Here is a 22312-nt window from a genome sequence, read left to right as displayed (position 1 = left end):
TCCAAAATAAATAAAGCAAAGTTGCTTACCTGTAACAAGTATTCTCAGAGGAAAGCAAGATGTTAGTCTTCACACAAGAGTGACATCATCAGATGGAACCCCGATGTAGAAAACTTATGTCAAAGTTTCTAGAACTTTAACTAGGCACACTGGGCATGCCCAGCAAGCCCTATACCATGCGTCTACATGGGGTCCCTCTCCAGTCTTGTAACATAGAATCATTATTAAAATAAAAATAGGAGAAACCCAACTGCGCAGGGTGGTGGGTGAGTTTCATGAGGACTAACATCCTGCTGTCCTTGGAGAACACCGGTTACAGGTAAGCAACTCTGCTTTCTACAAGGACAAGCAGGATGGTAGTCCTCACACATGGGTGAATCCCTATCTACAGGCTGCTCCCCAACACAAAAAGGGACCAACAGATACCCAACCAGATGAGAATGGGCACAACAACACTGCTGTTGGGAACAGAGGGGGAGACAGCCTGATCCCAAACAACGGGCCCTAGGCAGGATAGTTGAGTTCTACACCTCAAACAGGTTCTGAAGGACAGACTGGCCATACCTACTATCATGTCATCCATCCCTATCCAGGCAGTAATGAGATGAGAATGTGTGGAGAGAACGCCACGTCGCAGCCTCGAAGATCTCCTCCATGGGAGCTGCTCACAAGTGGGCCACTGATGCTGTCATGGCTCAACAGAATGAGCTTTGACATGACCCCCAAGATGCAGTCCCATAACAGAAGGAGATGCAATCTGCTAGCCAATTGGATAGTGTCTATTTGACAATGGCAACAGCCAACCTTTTCTTATCAAAAGAAATAAAATGTTGGGTGGACTGTCTATGGGCTTCTGACCACTCCAGATAGAAGGCTAAGGCTTGCATGCAGTTCAACCTGTGCTCATTTGCCTTGGTGCAAATGGGGCTTGGGAAAGAATATTAGCAGATGATTAATTAGTTAAGATGGAAATCCGTCATCATCTTAGGCAGGAATTTAGTGTGTGTACGCAGGACCACCCTGTCATGATAAAACTTAGTATAAGGTGGATAAGTCACTGAAGCCTGGAGTTTGCTGACCCTGCACACTGAAGTGACTGGCACCAAAAATATGACCTTCCAGGTTAGGTACTTCAGGTCACAGGAGCGCAGCAGTCAAAAGGAGCTGTCATCAGCTGAGCTAACACCACATTGAGGTCCCAAGTCATAGTGGAAGGCCTTAGGGGAGGCTTCAATTGAAGCAGGCCCCCCATGAAATGTACATCCATAGGCTGTACAGAGATGGGTGTACCATCAACACCTTGGTGATATGCTCCAATTGCACTAAGATGAATCCTAATGGAGTTTGTTTTCAAGTGAGCCTCCGATAGGTGTAGAAGTTAATCAAGCAGTTTTTGAGTGGGACAGAACAGATCTCGTGCCATCTGTTCACACCATATGGAAAACCTCCTCCACTTCAGTCCATAGGACCTTCCAGTGGAAGGCTTTCTAGAAGCCACCAGGACCCGAGAAACATCCTCTGAAAGATCAAATGGTTGCAGAATTAACCTCTCAATATCCAGGCTATGAGTGACAGGGCCTGGAGGTTGGGATGCCACAGCCTGCCTTGGTCTTGAATGATGAGATCTGGGATGGATGGAGTCCTCCAGTTCTCTTTGGAATTAGGAAGTACCTGGAGCAGAATGCCTGCCCTCTTTGCCCTGGTGATACAGGCTGGACCTTCCTGGCCATTAAGAGGGAAAATAACTCCATTAGTAGTACCTCCTGATGCGCTACTGGCCCCCAATATGGGCACAGAGGGCAATCTGGAATGAAACCCAATACATTCGATTAGTACCCCCATGGATGATGGACAGAACCCACTGGTCTGAGGTTACACTGGGCCACTGGTTCACAAAGATCCACAGTATGGCCCTGACCAGAGGGTCCATCATCCTGGGTATGGGCAACTGGCTTATGCTCCCTGCAGCCCAGTCAAAACCTCATCCCCAGAGTTGACTGAGGAACCGTCTGGGGTTTAGAAGCTCTCTGCACCCTGGGACGTCAGCGGGAACACTGATGTTGTTGATGGAAGTGAGGAGATGGAGGATAATACTTCCTTTGGTGAAAGAAAGAATTCCTTGGACCCAATCTTGCTGGCCTCCTGGATGAGGAAGACAGGTCCGGAATACTGACAGAGAAATGTTGGAGGGTTTCATGGTGATTCCAAAGTTGGGACACTGCATCCCTTACCCCATCTCTGAAGAGATTCTCTCCAGTTAACGGTATGTCAGCAAGCCATTCCCGTACATCTGGTTGGAGATCCAAGGCCTGCAGCCATGCCATTCTGCGGGTACCAATTCCTGCTGCAGAGACTCTCGATGCCATCTCAAAAACATCGTAGTTCGCTTGGACCTTGTGTTTCTTGCACTGCGGCCCTTATGTACAAAGATATGAAGGTGTCTTGCTGCTGTTGAGGCAGCTGCTTGGTCACTCCTGCACTTGCTTCCAGATGTCTCGCAAGTACTGGCTCTTGCTGAGCTGGTAAACAGCAATGCGGACAATAAGCATGGTGCCTTAGAACAGCTTCTTCCCAGGAGTATCCATCACTCTGGGGGCACCGAGGACCACGAGAGCACTTGGCCTTCTTGAGAGCAGATTCGACCACCACCGACTGGTGAGGTATTGACGAAATGGACCCTTGGACCGAGGGGAAGTTGGTGCTACCTGAGGGGAGGAGTCCCAGATCTTCTTCGGACCAGTGACTTGCGACAGCACTTGCGACAGGGTCACTTCAGGGGCACTGCGGCATAAGCTGGTTTATCCCCGCGCCCGGCACCATGCATTAATGGGGACCAATGCCGATGCTTTTTAGGCTTCCCTCGATGCTTGCCCCGCTCTTTCCCTGGTGCTGAGATTAAAGACGATGAACTCGGTGTCCTTGGCCCAGAGGAGATCAACAATGGTCGGTCTCCAGTGCCTCTATCTGCCAATGGCACCAATGGTCCCACCGATGTCAATGGCATAGTGTCCATCAGTGTAATTCCAAGGTCCATTGATGCCAATGCCCCCGATGCCAATGTTGATGGCTCGGACTTCCTCAACTTGAAGAGCTGATTCTTCTTGTTGCGTTGATACCAACATCAATTCGGGTTCATTAGGGCACACATGCAACAACCCCGGACATTCTGCAATGCCCCCAGGCAGAGGACACATATCATGTGGATCCGAGATGGATATGGTCTTCGGACATTGGAGGCATCGAAGAAAACAAGATGTGGCCATGATGGAGCGAAATAAATGGGGGACCACAAACATGAAACGATGGCGGTGGCCTTCGATGGACGGCGAGCACCAAGGCACCGCTGCCACAGGAGGAATCAACTGCTAAATGAACCTTCCAGAAATGCCAAAAACCCTGGCTATGACACTACAGGGAGGCACTTAGAGGGACCTGGATATGATACCAATAACCGTGAAAAAAAAACGATGAAAAGAAAAGTTTTCCACTAGACCAAAAACAGCCAAAGTGAGCTCATTCAGACCACAAGGCTTACAGCTCCATGGAAAAGAAAAGACTGGAGAGGGAGCCCACGTGGATGCATGGTATAGGGCATGCTGGGCATGCTCACTGTGCCTAATCAAAGTTCTAAAAACTTTTAATATAAGTTTTCTGCATCGGGGTTCCATCAGATGATGTCACCCATGTGTAAGGACTACCATCCTGCTTGTCCTCTGAGAATTCAAGATAATCTTGAAATAAAGAACACACGGCATGTACATGTCACAACATAAAAAAATCATTTTCCTTCTCACTCCAAGTTATTGATTTCCTTGTTATATGTAACTGCTTTTCTGCACTATTGTTCAAATTGTAAAGTTTTATTATTATTGCACCCCTGTTTCTTGTGAACCAGCATGATGGGACTATCGTCCTGAATGTTGGTATATAAAAAAACTTAAATAAATAAAAATAAATAAAAAAAGACAATTTTTTACTAAGAAAAAAGAGAAAATACATGTATCTTGCCCCCAAAAGAAAGGAAAATTTGAACAAGAAAAAAAAAAAAAAAAGACAATGGATTACAAATTCAATTGTTGGCCTAATTCCAGAGTATTATGAGAGGGCATCAGATGATAAATTACTAATTTGCAAAAATCCCTCCAGCTGAATTAGATTTAAAAATTTATTTTTAGCACCCTGCAATTTCACAATACATTTACATGGAAACTTTATAAGGAAACTCACATCACGAGCAGTCATCCTCTGGTTTCTTCTAAGTTTCAAACATCTAGATTTTCTGGTAAATATAGAAAATCCAGATGTGTTACATAATCTAATAAAAGATAAATAGGGCTTGAAGGATGCAGAATAGCCCCAGCCCCCTCTATCTGTTAGGTGATATTCTCTCAATGCCTCAGTGTTACTTTCAACCCCTTTAATGACATCTCTAGTAGGGAAGAGGAAGAGTATAAGTCATGTGTTTAGGGACAGGTCTAATAGACTCTTTAATGGGCTAACAGCTGGGCATAACCAAGAACTTTGAAGGCTGCATGCTAGTGTTGCCAGATGGGCAGTTTTCATGCCCAGTTGGGCTACTTTTTCTGAGTGTGTGCAGGAAACCTTTTTCCTTTTTTTGGCTACATGATTTTGGGCTATGTTTTTTTGGTGTGTCTTGTTTTTGGGGCATCTTGCTGTTTGGGGAGCAGAGTGGGCGGGGCATTCAGCCTTAAAGCCAGAAATGCTTGCCTTTTGCTATTGAGTAACAAGCTACTGCACGGGGGACAGGTGGCAATGGCAGGGCACAAAATGGGTGAGAAGACAAGCTTGAGCGCTTGCGATTCTTATGCTCCTGGAAGAGGTAACTGGATAGCTCAAAGGTTCGCCATACAACTGTACTGTGTATTTTTTCTTATTTTAACTTTTGAATGACATTTTTCTCTTGGGCCCTCTGGGCTTCTTGCCCAGTACAGAGATAGTTGCTAAGTACCTCTGATATAGTCACGTGTCTAGTGCTCTCTATTTTTATTATCTATTTTCTATATTCTATACAGGATGTATGAGCTTTTAAAGGGTAACGCCATAAAATGAGAAGAAGGCGGCTCATGCATTAGAATACTTATACCCCACATGTTGACATATAGAGATGCTAGGAAACAGCCATAGTTAAAGGGAATGGCAGTGTCAGCCCAGGGACAAAGCAGGAGAAATCAAGTTGACTTGAGAGAAATAAAGGATCCTAATACCAGAGCTCCTGTATTCAAACCAAATCTAGCAGGATGTGACATTGGTATGGCAGAGCCGGCGGTGCTGCAGTAGCTGGAAGACACATTTCTAGTGGTGCTTTGTTGTCTCTTCCTGACAAAATGCTTTCTTTGCTCTGCCACCTCATTTCCAGCCTGCAGGGCTTGAAAAAAGAAAGCTGCTTGTTTTACCACCCCTGGGCAGGAATGGAAGAGCAGAATGCTGATACTTTACTTACTCAGCAAGGAGATGAGCTGAAGAGCACTGCACAGCAAAAGGAGGAGATTTCCTATTTGTTTGACAAAAAATGAGGGAGAAGAAAGTTGAGAGAGTGGAGACAGAATGAATTTTGGTTTGTTGCCAGGTGTAGAATTATACATTTCTTTGTCATAAAACGTATGTATATGGTGTGTGTGTCTGTGTGTGGTAGTAGGGGTGGTGGGAGAAGTCCAAATGTGGTGCTGAATTGAATTAAAACATATCTTAAAATGGTACTGGTAGTGAAGCCCTGGAATGTGGTAGATAAGGCAAGGCAGGTGCAATAGTATTTGATGCCCTAGGCCAGTGATGACGAACTCTAGTCCTTGAGTACCACAAGCAGGCCGGTCTCTAACATCTCCCGTGCATGCTCCATACTTGCCCGCATGCTTTTCAAACCCAAACTGGGTGCGAGAATTCACCATCTGCACAATGCATACTTTTTTTTTTTTAAACTAGGTCTTGCACTTGCTTTTAAAATATTGCACTGAATGTGCAGGGGTCAGCAGGGCCGGAGAAGGGATATGTAGTGCCCTAGGGGGGGTCATCCCAACCTGGACTTGCTTCTAAAACTTTTTGAATGGCGCAGCTCTGCATAGCTCTCAGATGAACCTTGTGTTATGGCAACACTGAGAATGAAAACCTTGATTTTTAGACTTTTCTAGCAATATTATTAAACTTTTTTATATACATTGTTAATTTTGTAAATTGCATGCAATGCAAGAATTTCTGTACAATCGTGCAAATTAAAAATTGATTTTACAACTTTTGAGTTTTTGGCTACTTTTGGGCTAGATTTGAGGATTGATTGGGCTCTAAAAGTCTTTTGCATCTGGCAATCCTGCTGCTTGCCCACTGGAATACCAGCTGAAGAAATACACCCGGACCTTGAAACTATGTGTAGTCCCAAATTGTAAATATCTCCCACTTTACCCACAAGTTAGGTGTAGTCTGGAGCCTCAGCAGAGGTGGCAGCAGCTTCCCATCTGTGCAGCCAAAATCTTCTGGTGGAGAGGAAGTTTTGAGTTGAGAAAAGCTGACAGAACAGCATTCCAAGCAGATTGTTGGTACTCTTGTTAATCTTTCACAGATAGTGAGAAGGTGCTACTGAAGTCGTTTTTCCCAGATCAGCAGTTTCTGGCTTAATGTCAGAGACAGTGTGACAGCACATCATGTGGCTGATGTCTGACTTCTGGGCATATGCAACTTGCCAAACATGGAAAAAAGTTACATCTCAATCAGGCTGATGCAATATTGGTGCGCGTTAAAGGAGCGCTCATGATTGAGCGCCTGCTCCCTTAACGCTCACCAATCCACCTCTCTGGGTCACCCAATGAAAAATCAAATGGCCTGCCGTAGTAAAAAAAAAAAAAGGAGACACTAGGGGAAATTGTGCACCCCTAGCGCCTCCTCAGTAGTGGGCACCCGGGAGAGGTGGCTGTCAGCCGGTTAGGGAAACGGATGCTCAATTTTAGAGTGTCTGTTTCCCTAACCTGACCACAGCAGTATTTTCTGATTTTCTTACGCCTCCCGGAGGGAGACGTAAATCCCCGCGTGCCAGCGGGCCCCTAGCGCGCCGGGACGCGACCTGGGGGCGGGTACGGAGGGCGCGGCCACGCCCCCGGGCCCGCCCCCAAAACGCTGCCGACACGCCCCGAAAATGGCGTGGCGCTCGGCCCTGCCCCCCCGACACGCCCCCTCCCAAAACCCCGGGACTTACGCGAGTCCCGGGGCTCTGCGCGCGTCGGTAGGCCTATGTAAAATAGGCTCACCGGCGCGCAGGGCCCTGCTCGCCTAAATCCGCCCAAAACCGGGCGGATTTAGGCGACCAGGGCTATTAAAATCCGCCCCTATGCGCGCGATTGGACCCACATGTTGGACACGCTAACCCCCGTTTTGCATCAGGGGTTATGGGCATGTATCCAAAATGCACATCCAATTGCGGGTTAAAGCGTGCGCTGCAGCCAGCGCTTGATATAGCATCGGCCTGAATGTGTTGTCTGTCCTACAGATATTCATTCTAGACAAGATCTGGCAAGTCATTATCCAGCTTTAAATGTTTCTGGCAGGATATATGAACGATTTAAAACTTTAAACTAAAAAGACAGTATCTAAGTTCCTCCTAGGGTAGCATATGGTTAAGGACATTAAGTGCTGTGGAACTGTGGAAGACAAAATTGTTCTCTCAAAGCTCAATATTGTGCCCTTATTCAATGTGCTGTCCTTCATGTGGAGTTTGAGAAGTTCAGAGAATGCCAGCAGGAGAAACAATCTTTGCCTAATCAACTCTTCTAAAACTTTTAACATTTGTTCATGGGAAATGTTCAAGTGTTATGAGCTAGCAGTATAATACTTTACTGAAGAAGTAATGTCACCTTTAATTAAAGTTTGTTACCTCTCTTTAGCCAAATAATATTAAAAAAAAAAATTGAGAAATGCTAAAAAAAGGTCAATTGTCTATAGAATTTGGAGCTGACCCAGTTTTTTGAGACTTCTAGGGAGGAAGGATTGGGACTACCCTGCTGGTGATATATGCTTTGTAGCCAGATAAAGAATTGATTCTCAAAACTATTTTCTGTCATAGTGATACTAATTTTCTTGTCTTTAATGTTTGTTTTTTCTTTGTTTGCCAGGTGACCCATACTAAAGGTGAGAAATTCCCAGCAAAGTGCAGGGAGGTAGCATAGGTTGGGGGCTGGGATGAGTGGGGGATGGGGCGGCTGAGTCCTTTTTTAAATTCCCATGTAAATGCCTGATTACTCTCCAAGGGAACTGTTTTTCTTTTCTGGATCCTACTCAATTAGAAGTATTTCTGAAAGGCAAGGTTAGTCCTATCTCTTGGGCTTCTTGCAAGGAAGGGGCTGAAAAGCACAGAACAGTGGGCTCTCACCTGACTTCACAATTTGATGAGGGCCGAGCCAGGAGAACCGGGACCTGCATGGGGGGGACCGCTGCGAGCCGTTTTCGCCGCCGGCTGCCCCCTCCGGAGGGCGGCAGAGAAGGGAAGGGGCTGAAAAGCAACAAAAGGTAAGTTGGCACATGTCGAGCCGCTTCGGGAGGAGGGGATTTTAGGTTTTTAGGTTTTCCTGGGTTAAAGTTGGGATCCACTTCCTGGTGCCTGTCATTTCAAATGACATTTGAAATGACAGGTACCAGCGCACACAGGATACTGTATAGGCGCTGTATTAAGCGCCTATACAGTAAAATGGGTTGCCGGGCCTAACGCTTCGCCTAACGCTTTGCAGACGCGGCTTGCATTTGCAAGCAATTTAAATAGAGTATCGAGCGGTATGTGATCAGAACTGTGCGTGCGGCAAACAAGGGTGCGCCCGGCACTGCCGCACTCTTTCTAACGCGGCCTTACTGTGTCAACCCATTAGGACTTGAATACCAGCCACTGTTCAGGGTTGCACTAAGCACTAAGGGTGTTCTTTTCTTTTTCTTTTTTTTTTGTGTGGTCATTTTTGTTACGAGTCATTATCTGTTTGATTTCATTTTTAAAATGATTTGAGAGTGTTTATTTCGGGTTTTTGTAATTTCATAGTTAGCGCACACTAACTGAAAATGCTACCAATATTTTAAAAAGTGCCAATTGGGGGAGCAGTTCATTAGCTAGAGGTATGCTTTTGCATTCCCATTGACTTACTTGTTTGTGTTGACAAGGTTGCAAGATAGTGGTTGTGGGGGGATGACCAGTGCTTAGTAACAAGTGTAAACAAACAAGTGATGTAATAATAGCATCAAGTTCTAGTCAGCAAAAGCATGTAATGCAAATGCATATTTTGAATTTGCCAATCCCTTTGTATTTTAGGAAAGGGGCCCTGGCATTTTGGGATATGCATACTTTTAATTACCCTGGTGTGTGTCTGTGTGTTTGGTTGGAGGGGTGGTGACTGGTGAGAGGGGAATTGACTGGGGTGACTGACTGTATGAGGTGACAGGTAGGAGATTGGTTGGTGTGATGACTGGTGAGAGTGAGGCAGCTTGGTGGGTGTGACCTGTAACCCCATATAGTCACCCCAGTCACTCCTCCCCCACATAGTAAGCTGCTTTTCTCTCCTGTCACCACATACAGTCACCCCAGTCACACACCCCTCACTAGGCACTCCCTCCACATACACCACACCACCTCTTGCCAATCAACACCCCCAGCAGTCAATCTATTGTCACCCTATACAGTCACCCCAGTCACCTTCCCCCCACACCCAGCAGTCTGCCTCTTTTACCAGTCACCATGTCAACCAGTCTCTCTCCCACCTGTCACCCCATAGTTACCCCAGTCAGCCCCCTCACCAGTCACCCTATACATACACTGGGTGCCTCTCTCTCTCCAGTCACCACTCCAATCAGTCTATTTTCTATCACCCCATGTAGTCACCCCATTCACTATCCCTCTCACTAATCACACCACACACACTAGGCTGCTTCTCTTTCACCAGTCACCACTCCAACCAGTTTCTCTCCCACCTGTCACCCCATATAGTCAACCCAGACACTCTCCCTCTCACCAGTAAACCCCCTCCCCACAAACACACACACATACAATCCAGGTTGCCTCTCTTACATCAATTATCACTTACCACTCTAACCAGTCTTTCTTTTCCACCTGTCACCCCAGTCACTCATCCTCTTACCAGTCAGTCCCACATCCTCCAGGGGAATTAAAAGTATGCAATTTCCAAAATGCTAGTGCCCCTTTCCTAAAATACAAATGGACTGGCAAATTCAAAGTATATTTGCATTACATGCGTTTGCTGACTAGAAATTAATGGTATTATTATATCACTTGTTTGTTTATATCTGTTACCAAGCACTGGCCATCCCCCCAAAATACCATCTTGCAATCTTGGCAACACAAACAAGCAACTAAGGAGACAGCCAATGGGAATGCAGAATCACATCTCTAGATAACAAAGTGCTTCCCTAATTGACACTGTTTCAGTTAGTGAGCACTAAGGGGGTAATTTTCAAAAGGAGTTACATGCGTAAATGTAGCTACTATTGTAGCAATTTTCAAAAGCCATTTACTCAAGTAAAGTGCACTTATGTGAGTAAATCCTATAGACAAGTCAATGGCATATATTGTAGCAATTTTCAAAAACCCACTTACTCAAGTAAAGTGAATTTACTCCAGTAAACCTGGTTTTTACTCGAGTAAATGCTTTTTAAAATCAGGCCCTAAGTATATAGTTAGTGAGCACTAACACCCAGTTAGCATGCACTAAGTCCCGTTAGTGCGTACTAACACAAAATACCAATTTTTATGAAATGTCTTTTTTTTTTCATTTCACAGTCTTACCAAATCAGGAAGAAATAGACAATTTTATTGCTGTTTTCTAATTCGTTAAAAATGACTGCACATCTCTACTAAACATAGTCCATTTAATACACTTAGAGGTAGATCTTCAAAACACACGCGTGCGCGTACTTTTGCTTGCACCACCGGCGCGAACAAAAGTACACCAGATTTTATAAGATACGCACGTAGCCGCACGTATCTTATAAAATCTGGGGTCGGCGCACGCAAGGCTGTGCAAAATCGGCAGCCTGCACGCGCCAAGGCGCACAGCCTGCCTCCGTTCCCTCCGAGGCCACTCCAAAATCGGAGCGGCCTCGGAGGGAACTTTCCTTCCGCGTCCCCCCACCTTCCCCTCCCTTCCCCTATCTACCCCATCTCCCAGCCTTACCTAAACCCCCCCCCCTACCTTTGTTGGGCAAGTTACGCCTGCTTGAAGCCCCGGCATCCCCCGGCACAGACCGCAGTGCCGGGGGACTTGGGACCGCCCTCCCGTCCCACCCCCGAACCATCGCCATGCCCACGGACCCACCCCGGACTGCCCCCTGCCCCCTGGACACAACCCCGGACACGCCCCTTTTATGAAGCCCCGGGACTTAACCGCATCCCGGGGCTTTGTGCGCGCCGGCGGCCTATGCAAAATAGGCGCGCCGGCGTGCAGGAGTTTTAAAATCTACCCCAGAGTATATACAGGCCCAAATTTAAGCATAGGCAACTGCCAAATATCCATACCAAAGAGGAACCTGTTTCTGCTTCTTACAGGCCATGTGCCTGCACAGTTCAAAAAGGGGCACCATCATGGCACTCTGCCCATGGGTGCCAAAATCTTAAATCCAGTCCTGAGTTTACAGCACTCTTGCTACTGCTCTCTTCAACCCAGTGTGTACTAAAAGGTGGTGGTGGTGTGCTTTCAGAGTGACATTGGCCATCAAAGGGCCACATTTATGTATCAGGCAAAAGCAGAACAGAAAACTCTGCAAATCAGAGTACTGGTGCAATATGGAAATAACATCTTTTCTCAGGCTCTAATTTCCTGCCACTTCTAGAAAGGGAAAAAAATTGTACAAACAAGAGCCTGTGGAAGAAAAGCAAAAGTCTCACAGCATTCTTCTGCATGCATTTTTGCCTGAAATTTAAATCTAGTCCTTAAACTATATGCCTTTAATCTACTGTGCTTGTATGACTTTTATTAATAGTAAATGCTTTGCTTTATATAGTATTTTGTACACTATCACATTATAGAAAATAAATGAGTAATAGAAATGAATACATTTTGGAGTAAATAAAATGTATGCTGAAATAAAACTCATAGTCCACCTTAAAACTATATTAAACTGCACAGTATTGCTGTATGGAAACACAAATCAGGATTTCCTTTGCCCGCCTTTTTCACACATCTTACAAAATGAAACTATGAAAAGATGAAAGATACAGTTAATATGACTTACAGTTTGACAGATTGATTCCAACAGAAGAGTGAAAAGTTTCATCTGTTTGAGATTGAAATAAAGAGTCCTCCTGAACCAAACAACACAATTTTCTGACTTATATGTATAGTGCACAAATATTTATTTATTTATTTAAAATAATTTAGCACCCGCTTATCACAGCCAAAGCCATCTTATGTGAGGTAGATAGTACATAAATATTCATTAAAACAAATGTAAAACATAATAAAATCACAAGCAAGTTAGTTAATTTTGAAGCATTTATTTCCTGTGCCTTCCAAAGCTCAGGGTGGGTTACAGAAAAAAGCATACATAATAAAATAATAACAAACACAATACTCAATACAAACAGTATAAATATTATAACACTGCTGGCGAGGCACTACTTGGGAATCCAAGGAATAGATTATTGCAAGATAAATTTATATTTGAGAGGCATGTCTCCAGCTATTCTTGGAAAGCCTGCCTAAATAGAAAGGTTTTAAGTGGTTCTTAAACTATTTTGCATTGGTCAGGGACCTGATGGAAAGGGATATTGAATTCCAAGCAGTGGCACAAGCAATAATTCCCTTTCATAGGTGATAGATAGGTGGGCATATTTGGTTGCTGGAATCTCTAATAGAGATTGACCTACAGATCTGAGAGTCCTAGCATGAGTATAATAATGTAATATTGAATTCATCCAAGGGCTGGAGTGATTATTAAGGAGATTGTGGATTATGACTATCATTTTGTAAGTGATGTGCCATTGTACCGGAAGCCAGTGGAGTGATTTTAGCACTGGAGAGATATGGTCATGTAATAAAGTACCTGTTAGGAATCGAGCGACAGTTTTGAGCCAAATGAAATGATCTTAGTGTCTGTTAAGGAAGACCTGAATGTTGCTTTTGGCAATCTGTGGGGGCCTCCTGCAAACCGCCACACTTACCCTTCTGAATGGGCCTTTCCCCTCATGCCAGGATGCCGATGGACTGCCCCATCTTCCAGTGCATTGGTCTGCTGCAAGGTGATGTAGCAGGAAGCCACCAAAGATATTTGCGACAGGATGCCACTGACACAGGCCGGTTCTGCTCTCCCCAAGGAACGCATATGCCTGATGCTCCCATTTTAAAGGGCCAGTGGTGGGAAAACCACAGCCACTGCAGACATCCCTCCCAATGCCTTGGCAACAGATCTCTGTACTGGCTAGTAGCGTGAGCTGCTTCTTTTCTGTGTTCTCCAGTTCCTGAGTCTGTGTTTTACTTCCTATGTCTTCAGTTCCAGTGTCTTCATTCTTCAGTTCTTGTGGCCCTCGTCTCGTTGGTCAGCCCCCATGGTCAGTTTTCAGTTCTCAGTTTGCCTTGCCTTCTGTGTTACTCCTTATCTTTCTGCCCTGCCTCTCCATCCCTGCAGTTGTGCTGACTCCACCTTAGTTCAAGAGTTCATGTTTTCAACAGATTGCTGAGGCCATGGACCTGGTGGACATGATGGCTTTGCAGGCCAGCCTGGGTATCACCAACAAGCTCCAAGACCAACAAAAGATTCTGGACATTCTAGCAGCCACTGTGGATCAGTTGTCCACATGACTGGACGTTCTCTCCTCTGCAGCAGCACCACCGCCTTCTGCACCAGCACCGCTGCCACCCATGACTTCCAACCATCCCACACCCCAGCTACCAGCTCCAGCCCAGTACTCTGGAGAACCCAGACGGTGCCAGGGTTTCTTGAATCAGTGCTGAATGCACTTCTCATTGCAAGCACCAGTGTTTCCAGATGACCTTTTGAAAACTATGCACATCCTCTCTATATTGGATGGGATGGCCCTAGCATGGACCTCTTCCCTCTAGGAGCATGCAAATACCTTGCTACAGAACTACAGCAATTCATGTACCAATTCCAGACAGTCTTTGAGGAGCTAGGCAGATGGTCACCATAGGCTCTGAACTACTACATCTCTGCCAGGGCATCCAAATCCTGGAGAAGTATGCTATCGAGTTTTGCACTCTAGCAACCGAGCTCAACTGGTGCGAGGACTGCTTCACTACCATTTTCCTGGAAAGTGTGGCACTGAAGATCAAGGACAAACTTGAGGCCTGAAATCTCCCGGTCTCCTTGGAAGAGATTATTGCCCTTGCTGGGAAGACTGATTGTTGGCTCTAGCAAGGAAGGTTTGTCCCCCACACAGGAACTTTACTTTGGCAGCTCGGGTCCAGCAGCCACTTTTATCTCTGATTCCTGTTCCTCTGGTCTTTGCCACATCTGAAGAACCCATGCAGATAGATCACAGCAGTCTGGCACCCGAGACGTTTTGCGACCATCGCTGCCCGACATCTCCACTACGCCCACCTTACCTCTTTGGTGACTCCCCCTTTGCCTGTTGGAAGTTTGGCTGCCATGGTGTCATCGTGCCATTCTCCTCCGGCGTCCCCGAACCGGCTAGACACCTCACTCCACCATGTTTCCCAGGAGCCTAAGGGCGCGTGCACAGCGCGGTCCTGACTCAAATACCAGCAGTGGCGTGAACCTCAGGGGCGTCCCCCTGAGGTAATATCATCTCCACCAGATATTTAAGGTCTCTGAATGTTCTAACTAATCGAGCTACTCTGCCTCCTCGGACTTACCAGTGGTACCAGCTCCTCGGGGCCTCGCTTTCTCCTTGCTTTTCAGATCTCAGTCTGGAACCGGTACTCGCTCCTCGAGGGCCCACGTACTCGGACTTGCTACTGAATACTACTTCTGCCTGGAAGTTATCGCTGCCTACTATACCAGTGAGTTACCATCTCTCTCTCAGAGCTTTCCCGGGAACCAGGTACTCGCTCCTCGAGGGCCTACTTCTTCCAGCTCCTGTGCTGCTTCTAAGAGACTATTGTGTCAGTTTCTCTACAGCTCAGTTATCCAGGATCACTGTTCCAGTATCTGAGGGACTACAGCCCAGCCGGGCATTCCAGCTCACTACTGCCACCTCTGGTGATTCCATATACTGTCTAATAAAAGAACTAGTGTGTGTCTGTTTCTATACTCTGAACCTGACCGGTGGTCCCTCTCAGGATCTTCCTCCGGGGGCGTGGTCATCTGCCACCGGCCCAAGGATCCACCCAGAACTACCTCGTACACTAACAAGAAGCAGCTCCTGTTGCGCTGCCCGACCGCGTTCGTACGCGATCCGGCCCTCCTACCTTCTCCTACGTGCCTGCCCCGACTTCTCCGGTGCGCGGCCCGTGGCGCTCCGGCCGCGGCACCAAGATAGCGTCCTCCCAAGCAGCAACATCGGCAGGCACGGAGGTAGCTCCGCCCCTTATACGGGTCGAGGCGCGGAGGAGAGGCCGTCCCCGGAAGATGACGTCAGCCAGGGCGGGAGATTTAAGGGCGATTCGGTAGCAGCTGATCGCCTTTCAATAGGTTCCCTGCCTTGCTCGGTTACCAGTGCTGTGTGTTTGGACCTGTTTCTGCTTTGCCTGCCGCCTGACTAAGACCCGGATTGGACCTTTTTCTGCTCTGCCTACCGCCTGCCTAAGACCCGGATTGGACCTGTTTCTGCCTTGCCTGCTGCCTGCCAAGACCTGGTTTGGACTTTGTTTCTGCTTTGCCTGCCGCCTGCCTAAGACCCGGATTGGACCTGTTTCTCCTGTGCCTGCTGCCTGCCAAGACCTGGTTTGGGCTTTGTTTCTGCTTTGCCTGCCGCCTGCCTAAGACCCGGATTGGACCTGTTTCTCCTGTGCCTGCTGCCTGCCAAGACCTGGTTTGGACTTTGTTTCTGCTTTGCCTGCCGCCTGCCTAGACCCGGATTGGACCTGTTTCTCTGCTTGCCTGCTGCCTGCCTAGACCCGGATCGGACCTCGACTCTGCTTTACCGCTGCCCGTCGGGCCTGTATCTCCTTGCTGGTTTCTGCTCCTGAGATACTGAGCGGTTTCTTCCTGAATCCACCTTCCGGAGACGAAAGGCACCAGGTTCTTCAGGTGGGTGACTTTTCGTTCCGGGCCAAGGGTCCACATTAACAGATTGAAAGGCCATGGACCCGGTGGATCTGTCCGGCCTTCAGGCAATCCCTGGACTCGCTCAACAGTTGATGCAGCAGCGACAACAGCAACAGCAGCAGCAACTAAGTTTGGAGGCTTTAACGGCTACCGTGGACAGATTAGTTCGGCGGTTGGAGGCTCCTCAGGTAGCAGTAGCCGCGCCACCACCACCACTTCCTCCACCCAGTACCTCAGCCTCAGTTTCACATTTACCTGCACCACCTCGTTTCTCTGGGGAGGCTAAGAATTGTCGAGGATTCCTCAATCAATGTTTCATCCGTTTCTCCTTGCAAGAGACCCAGTTTCCCAATGATCGAACAAAGACATCCTTCATCATATCGTTACTGGACGGAAAAGCTATGGCTTGGGCATCACCCATCTGGGAGAGAGGAGATTCGATATTAAACGACTTAACGAGATTCGTTTCCACCTTTCGCCAAGTATTCGACGAACCAGGAAGACTTTCAACCGCTTCATCGGAACTCCTGAATTTGCGTCAAGGGTCAGGAACCTTGGCTGACTTTGCCATCACCTTCCGCACATTGGCTTCTGAATTAGGATGGCAATCTGATTGCCTCCGAGGCATTTTTCTGGAAGGACTGTCGCCACGCATAAAAGATGAACTAGCGGGACGAGACCTCCCGGAGGACTTAGACGCACTGATTGATTTGGCAGGTCGTATTGACCGACGGATTCTACAACGGGCCAAGGAGGCCAGACTTCCTCGCCGTATGGTACCCTTGGCTCCCCACTTCTCTCGTCCTTTGGTGGTTCCTGCGGCCACTGAGGGTTCTACTGATTCTAAGGAAGAACCCATGCAGCTTGGCCGGAGTCATCTGACGCTTGAAGAGAAACAACGCCGAAGGAGGATGGGCCTCTGCCTATATTGTGGCAACAAGGGTCATCTTCTTGCCCAATGTCCCGAACGTCCGGGAAACTACCGATCCTAGGCGTCTCTGAGGAGCAGACCCTAGGGGGAGATCCAGCTCCTCAGTTCGTGGTTCCCGTCACATTGCAAGGAGAGCATGGATCATTCAACACTCAAGCCTTGGTTGATTCCGGAGCTGGAGGGAATTTTATACTGGCCGAACTGGTTCATCAACTTCAGATTCCCACACAGCCTTGCAAAATCCCGCTGTTTATTTCTTCCATCCAAGGGGAGAACTTGCCTGGACGAGTTACCTGTAAAACCACTCCCATAGTGCTACTCACTGGGATTCTGCACAAAGAAAAGATATCTTTTTTTATTTTAGAAAAGGCAGTCCACCCGGTGGTGCTGGGTCTTCCCTGGCTACAAAGACACGCTCCAATCATGGACTGGAGGACCCTACAGATTGCTGCCTGGGGACCGGAATGTCAGGAGGCCTGTATTCACTGGTCACACCAACCGGTACTACCGTTGACCGCTACTAAGATCGGGCTGCCGCACCAATATTCCCAATTCTTGGATGTCTTTTCTAAGGAAAAGGCAGAGATTCTTCCCGGCCATCGGAGATTCGACTGTGCGATCAATCTTCTACCTAACGCCATTCCACCTAGAGGGAGAATTTACCCACTTTCAGCACCTGAATCGCAGGCTATGGCTGAATATATCAAAGAGAACCTTGCACGGGGTTTTATTCGACCTTCCACATCCCCTGCTGGGGCAGGATTCTTTTCCGTAAAGAAAAAAGACGGGTCACTAAGACCGTGCATTGATTACAGAGGACTTAATGCGATCACTCGCAAGGATCGGTATCCGTTGCCCTTGATACCCGAACTACTGGATCAGTTGCACGGGGCCAAAGTATTTTCGAAACTCGACTTACGAGGTGCCTATAACTTGGTTCGAATCAAGCCCGGTGACGAGTGGAAGACCGCTTTTAATACCCGCAACGGCCATTATGAATATCTGGTCATGCCTTTTGGCTTGTGCAACGCACCTGCGGTTTTCCAAAACCTGATGAATGAGGTGTTTAGGGACATGTTATATAAACAAGTGATCATTTATCTGGATGATATTCTCATTTTTTCCAAGGACTTGGGTACCCATCGCAGAGATGTTAAGCTCGTCCTTCAACGACTACGAGAGAATCACCTGTTTGCTAAGTTAGAGAAATGTCTCTTCGAAAGACAGTCCATACCTTTCTTGGGTTTTATCGTTTCTACCACTGGTTTTCAGATGGACCCAGAAAAAGTGGCCTGTATTCAAGATTGGCCACAGCCCAAGGGGCTAAGGGCCATACAGCGGTTCCTGGGTTTTTCCAATTTTTATCGGAACTTTATCCCACACTATTCTCACATCGTTGCCCCTATTACCGCCTTGACCAAGAAAGGAGCTGACACCAAACATTGGCCTCAGGAGGCCCTACAGGCATTTATAGAATTGAAAACAGCCTTCTTAACCAAACCTTGTCTGCATCACCCGGATCCGAGCCGTCCATTTGTCGTGGAGGTAGACGCCTCCGACGTGGCTGTCGGTGCGGTCTTAAGTCAACACTCTACCCGAGGAGTATTGTTTCCTTGCTCCTTCTTCTCTCGGAAATTTTCTCCTGCCGAGAAAAATTATGGAATTGGCGATAAAGAATTACTGGCCATTAAGATGGCCTTTGACGAATGGAGACAGTGGTTGGAGGGAGCTCAACATACCATCACAGTCTACACCGACCACAAAAATCTAGAATATCTTCACAGGGCCCAACGTCTCAACCCCCGCCAGGCACGCTGGTCACTGTTTTTCTCCCGTTTTGATTTTGTCCTTCGTTTTCGGCCAGCTTCCAAGAATGGGCGGGCCGATGCTCTCTCTCGATCCTTCGAGGTGGAGGACCTTCCGGAGACTCTCAATCACGTTATTGACCCCGCCAAACTGTTACTGGCAGCCACCGACCCGATACCTCCCGGAAGGACGGTTGTTCCACTCCGACTACGCCCCAAAGTACTGTCTTGGGCTCACGACTCCCTTGCGGCAGGTCACCCCGGACGTCAACGGACTTGGGAATTGTTGGCTCGGTATTACTGGTGGCCTCAAATGAAGGGGGATGTACGGGCCTATGTTTCTTCCTGTCCTAAATGTGCCCAACAGAAGCCGTTACCGGGTCGCCCTTGGGGGCTCCTCCAACCCCTTTCCCCTCCTCTCGAACCCTGGACTCACATTTCCACGGACTTTGTCGTTGATTTACCCTCGTCTGGGGGGAACCAGGTTATCTGGGTGGTGGTTGACCGTTTTTCCAAAATGGCCCACTTTGTCCCGTTACCCAAATTGCCCTCTGCCCCTGAATTGGCGGATCTCTTTGCTTCCCATATCTTCCGCCTTCACGGGCTGCCGCTCCACATTACTTCGGACAGGGGTCCTCAGTTTACGGCCCGATTCTGGGGTGCGCTTTGCAAGAAGTTCGGTATCCACCTGGACTTTACCACTGCCTTCCACCCGCAAGCTAACGGTCTGGCGGAACGGGTCAATAGGGGTTTAAAGCTGTTTTTACGCCTTTTTGTTAATCATCGTCAGGATGATTGGGCCAGTCTCTTACCGTGGGCCGAATTTTCCCACAACTCCCATCTGCATTCGGCTACTGGACAGTCTCCCTTCCTGGTCGTCTTTGGGAAGCAGCCTCGGCCTCCTCTCCCGCTGCCTGTTCCGATTGCTTCTCCTGCAGCGCACCTGTCGGCCCAGAGGCTTCACGATCTGTGGGAGACCACCAATAAGCACCTTCACAAAGCTGCCGAGACTGCCAAGCGGATGGCGGATAAGCATCGCCGTCCTGCTCCGCAATTCCTGCCCGGGGACAGGGTTTGGCTTTCCACTCGTCATTTACGCCTTCGGGTTCCTTCCATGCGACTCGCTCCCCGGTACATCGGGCCCTTCCTCATCCGTGAGCGCTTGGGTCCAGTTACCTATCGGCTTCGACTTCCTCATAGCCTCCGGATTCACGACTCCTTTCATGTCTCTCTTCTGAAGCCCCTGATTACCTCTCCATTCCATGCGACTCCTCGCCCGGATCCCTCCGTTGAGTCGGCAGAGGATGCTATCTATCAAGTTCGGGAGGTCCTCGATTGTCGTCATCATCATAGGAGATGGGAGTATCTGATCGCCTGGGAGGGTTTCGGTCCAGAGGAGAACTCTTGGGAACCCAGGGCCAATATATTGGATAAGTCTTTGCTTCATCACTTTCATCTCTCTCATCCTGAGAAACCGGGCCCCTCCAGGAGGGGGCGTAAGACGGGGGGTACTGTTGCGCTGCCCGACCGCGTTCGTACGCGATCCGGCCCTCCTACCTTCTCCTACGTGCCTGCCCCGACTTCTCCGGTGCGCGGCCCGCGGCGCTCCGGCCGCGGCACCAAGATAGCGTCCTCCCAAGCAGCAACATCGGCAGGCACGGAGGTAGCTCCGCCCCTTATACGGGTCGAGGCGCGGAGGAGAGGCCGTCCCCGGAAGATGACGTCAGCCAGGGCGGGAGATTTAAGGGCGATTCGGTAGCAGCTGATCGCCTTTCAATAGGTTCCCTGCCTTGCTCGGTTACCAGTGCTGTGTGTTTGGACCTGTTTCTGCTTTGCCTGCCGCCTGACTAAGACCCGGATTGGACCTTTTTCTGCTCTGCCTACCGCCTGCCTAAGACCCGGATTGGACCTGTTTCTGCCTTGCCTGCTGCCTGCCAAGACCTGGTTTGGACTTTGTTTCTGCTTTGCCTGCCGCCTGCCTAAGACCCGGATTGGACCTGTTTCTCCTGTGCCTGCTGCCTGCCAAGACCTGGTTTGGGCTTTGTTTCTGCTTTGCCTGCCGCCTGCCTAAGACCCGGATTGGACCTGTTTCTCCTGTGCCTGCTGCCTGCCAAGACCTGGTTTGGACTTTGTTTCTGCTTTGCCTGCCGCCTGCCTAGACCCGGATTGGACCTGTTTCTCTGCTTGCCTGCTGCCTGCCTAGACCCGGATCGGACCTCGACTCTGCTTTACCGCTGCCCGTCGGGCCTGTATCTCCTTGCTGGTTTCTGCTCCTGAGATACTGAGCGGTTTCTTCCTGAATCCACCTTCCGGAGACGAAAGGCACCAGGTTCTTCAGGTGGGTGACTTTTCGTTCCGGGCCAAGGGTCCACATTAACAGCTCCACTGCAAGCAACAGGGCCTGTACCTATATTACTCGGGTCAGGGACACCTCAAGCTCAATGCTGTTGAATCTGGGAAACTCCAGTGCCTAAGGTCTGGTGGAGAGGTGAACCTAGGCCTTACTGTTCCAGTTCCCCAACTACAACTCCCCATTACCCAGGCTTTTCCATACAAGCATTTGTGGACTGTGGTTCTGGCAGGAATTTTATCATGGAAGAGTTGGTGAACTAACTTTGCATTCCCACAATCTGGAGAACATCTCCTTTCATAATCTCATACAGCCATGGAGTTCCCCTACTTGCCCAGATCATCTGGAACATCATATCGACGACATTACACACAGGTCTCCTCCATCAGGAAAGGAACAGTTTCTACATGATTCCCAAGGCTATCCACCCTGTTGTCCTAGGATTACCCTGGCTCCAAGAACATCATCCCCAATTTGACTGGGCTACCCTACAGCTCACCAGGTGGGGTCAAGAATGCATGGACTACTGTCTAGACTATGTAGAACTTCCTTATCTGCCCATGGTGATGGTGATTCCTGGGCTTCCTCTGCAATATGCCAACTTAGAAGATTTTTTTCTTCAAGTGAAAAGCAGAGACACTGCCTCTTCACCAGTCATTTGACTGTGGGAACAAGCTCCTTCCAGATACCATGCACATGCAGGGAAGGATCTACCCTTGTCACTCCCCAAGACTCGAGCCATATCAGAATATATCCAGGAGAATTTAGAGCATGGTTTCATCTGCCCTTCCTTCTCCCCAGCTGGGACCGGATTCTTCTTCATGGCAAAGAAGGATGGCTCCTGTAGGCTTTCTATTGATTATTGAGGCTTGAATACAATCACAAAAAGGACCATTACCCCTTGCTATTGATATCAGAGCTCTTTCACCACCTTCAAGGCATGAAAATCTTCACCAAACTGGATCTAAGAGAGGCATATAACCTTGTGTGAATCAAGGTGCGCGATGAGTGGATAATGGCTTTTAACACTCAGGACAGATACTACGA

Source organism: Rhinatrema bivittatum, chromosome 3 (genome assembly GCF_901001135.1).
Source record: "Rhinatrema bivittatum chromosome 3, aRhiBiv1.1, whole genome shotgun sequence".
NCBI classification, from domain to species: domain Eukaryota; kingdom Metazoa; phylum Chordata; class Amphibia; order Gymnophiona; family Rhinatrematidae; genus Rhinatrema; species Rhinatrema bivittatum.
The sequence above is the reverse complement of the archived record's forward strand: the minus strand, read 5'-3'. Positions refer to the sequence as shown.